Raw genomic sequence first — 3,497 nt, forward strand, 5'->3', positions numbered from 1 at the left:
TCGAAGATCTAATATGTTTGGATATCCAGATTATTTCCCATTTGAGCTAGAAGAAGAATGGTTTAATGTACATTCTGACCCATCTGACATTAGAGTGGGTGGAAGGCCTATAAGCCTTGCACGTCCGCCGCCTATAATTGATCTAGAAGAAGATTTGTATGATTTGGATTCTCTTCATTGAAATTTTTCTCCAATTGTCTCCATTGTCAATCTCTATCATTGAAATACAACAACCATTTTTTATTTTAATTTAATTTTTACTTTCTCTTTTAAGATTAATGGTTGCGATTCCATTTAGAAAGAAATTCAATTGAGAGAATCCAAATTTATCACGACATCTCCTTGACTCAGTCTACCTTACAAAAAGAATAATTATTGATAGACACTCTTTTATTATCAAATCCCCAATATACACCTCCATAGGGTGTTGAGAACAACCTGGCAAAATTATGTCTACTAAAATTATAAGGAGAAATGATATTTTGACAACCACTTTTTGACAACTTTTGGACAACTTTCTCTCTCATACTCACATGATGTTGTTATCCTCTCTCTTCCTTTTTCTCTCTCCATTGTTTTTGACTAATAAGAAGTGAGAAAAACAAGGTTGTCAACAAAGTTGTCATCAAATGGATGTCAAAATATCATTACTCAATTATAAGAACAGTTGTTTTTTTTTTTTGGGTAAACAGTGCTTTTAGCCCCTGTAATATAGACCACTTTTGGGTTTAGCCCCTGTAAATTTTTTTTTATAGATTCCACACTTATAAAATTTTTTTGTTTTGGTTTTGGCCCCTGCACCCCTTGAGTCAGCAGAATCTTTGACGTGGCACGCTGCGTCACCTTTTTTGATGACGTGTCACGCTGACTGTATAATTAATTTTATTTTTTTATTGGGGTACACGTGGCATTTTTTTATTTTTTTAAAAAAAATAAAAAATTCTGGAAAAATGAAAAATAATAAAAAAATTGAAAAAAAATCTGAAAATTAATAAAAAAAATCTGGAAAAATGAAAAATAATAAAAAAATTGAAAAAAAATCTGAAAATTAATAAAAAAATTCTGAAAATATTAAAAAATTCTGGAAAAATGAAAAATTAATAAAAATGAAAAAAAATTAAAAAATACGGAAAAAAGTTTAAAAATTCTGGAAAAATTAATAAAAATAAAAAATGATTAAAAAAATAAAATAATCTAATAAAATGAAAAATTCTGAAAAAATAAAATTTCGAAATTTTCTTAAAAAAATTAAAATTCTGGAAAAATGAAATTTTCAAAATTTTTATTAAAAATTTCGAAATTTTAATTAAAATTCTGGAAAAATTCTAATTAAAATTTTAATGAAAAATAAAAATTGTGAAAAATTTCTGGAAAATATTTAAAAAAATTTCGAAATTCTCTTGAAGATTAATTATTTTTAAAAAAATGAAATTTTTGAAATCTTCATTAGTATTTCTTGAAATTTCAAAATTTTCATTAGTATATATGTCGAGCTTAGGTTTTTTCAGTGTATTTATTTCCAAAAAAAATTTTGGTAATTTTTGTGTATTTATAAACCGAGAATAAGGAAAAAAATATGTGTATTTATAAACCGAGCTTAGGTTTTTTGTGTATTTTTCGAAATTTTGAAATTTTCATTAGTATTTTTTCCGGGAATATTTGTGTATTCCGAGCTTAGGTTGAATGACAAGTACTTTCCGAAAAAAAATATGAATTTTTTTCCGTTATACGGTTGAATGACAAGTACTTTCCGGAAAAAAAATATGAATTTCTTTCATTTTTCCGGGATTGAAAAAAATTTGGAAATATGAATTTTTCGAAATTTATTAATTTTTTCGAGAATTTTTTCATTTTTTTAATTTTACCATATTTTATTTTTTAAATTTTCCAGATTTTTGTTTTCATTTTTATTAATTTTTCCAATTTTTTAAAAAAAATTCAGAATTTTTTTCATTTTTTAAAAAAAAATTCGTTTTTTTATTTTTTTTAATAAAATTTTTAAAAAAGAATATTTTTTAAATTTTTTAATTAAAAATTATTTTTTTATTAAAAAAAATCAGAAATGCCACGTGGACATTCATTTACACACGTGGCAGCGAAAAAAAAATGAAACAAAAAAAAACCACGTCAGCGCCACGTCAAAGATTCTGCTGACTCAAGGGGGTCAGGGGCCAAAACCAAAACAAAAAAATTTTATGAGGGTGGAATCTAAAAAAAAAAATTTACAGGGGCTAAACCCAAAAGTGGCCTATATTATAGGGGCTAAAAGCACTGTTTACCCTTTTTTTTTAGAGGAGAACAGTTGTTTGTTATATATCAATTAATTGTTTGTTATGGACTCTATTTTCAGCTACAAAGGTGCCAATAACAACTTTCTTTTTTTTTTTTTTTACAAATTAATCAATCATATTGTTTTACAACTTTTAATTTTGATTTTAGTCCTCGGTGTTAGTTGAACTGACACTTGACTAATGGATGTCCACGTGATAGTGTCACATGGACCATTTTAATGATCTGGACGCCACAACAGCATTGCCAAATCATATCTCATGTTTCCACTTGGCTTTTAAAGCTCTTAAAATACGCAGACACTCGTTAAAATTTCCCTTCCATTATCAACTAACAACAAACTTACAAAGAAAGAAAAAACTTCTGACCCATAACTAATAGTAGCCAACCAACTCTTCGAGCTCTTTTTCTAAGATTTCCATGTGAGCTTGTTTCTCTTTGAGGACGATAATGGGAACACAATTAGTGCAGAATTAATCCTTTTAGACTACAGATTGAATTCAATCTTTTTTTATGATGTTCGGGGTTTGAACCTCAAACCTTACATATATTATGCATTATCCCTACCAACTGAGGTAAACTCACTAGGATAAAGATTCAATTCAATCTTGATGTAAGGGAAACTGGTTGAATGATCAAATATTAGTAATTCATTTAAAACAGAGGAATTTTGTGAATATTTAAGGTTAGAAGGATGATGATGGCTTATTGAAGAAAATAGATGATGAACAGTAGCAAAGGGGGGAAAAAAGAGTAGTAGAGTGGCTGTTGAACATAAGTAAATTAGTTGCATAACAACTAATTGATTATCTCATATCTATTGTAAGTTTTTAATAGTTAATTTGTTATAGCTGCTAACCATAGTTAGGTAGTTAATCATAGTTTAGTTAGAGAGTTGAGTTTCTCTCTATGTATATGCAGTAAACAACTCATTGTAAACTCAGATTTTGTGAATGAATTCTTCTCCTTCAATTCAGTTACGATTGGTTCATAGTAGCTTTCTATGATAGTTTTCTTGTATATGGTTTTTCTTACATTCAACTTTCTGGTAGAGGTCAATCATCGCGTGGGAAAACTGGTGGTAGAGGTAGAGGCCTTAGGCTTTGTTTACATTGTGGAAAAACTGGACACACCATAGATAGTTGTTGGAAGAAACATGGTGTTTTTCCTCATTTTCAGCAAACTGGCATGATGTCTCGTAAAACAAA

Source organism: Medicago sativa, chromosome 7, assembly GCF_051527215.1.
Source record: "Medicago sativa cultivar Bolivia chromosome 7, Bolivia_mono, whole genome shotgun sequence".
In the NCBI taxonomy this organism is placed as follows: domain Eukaryota; kingdom Viridiplantae; phylum Streptophyta; class Magnoliopsida; order Fabales; family Fabaceae; genus Medicago; species Medicago sativa.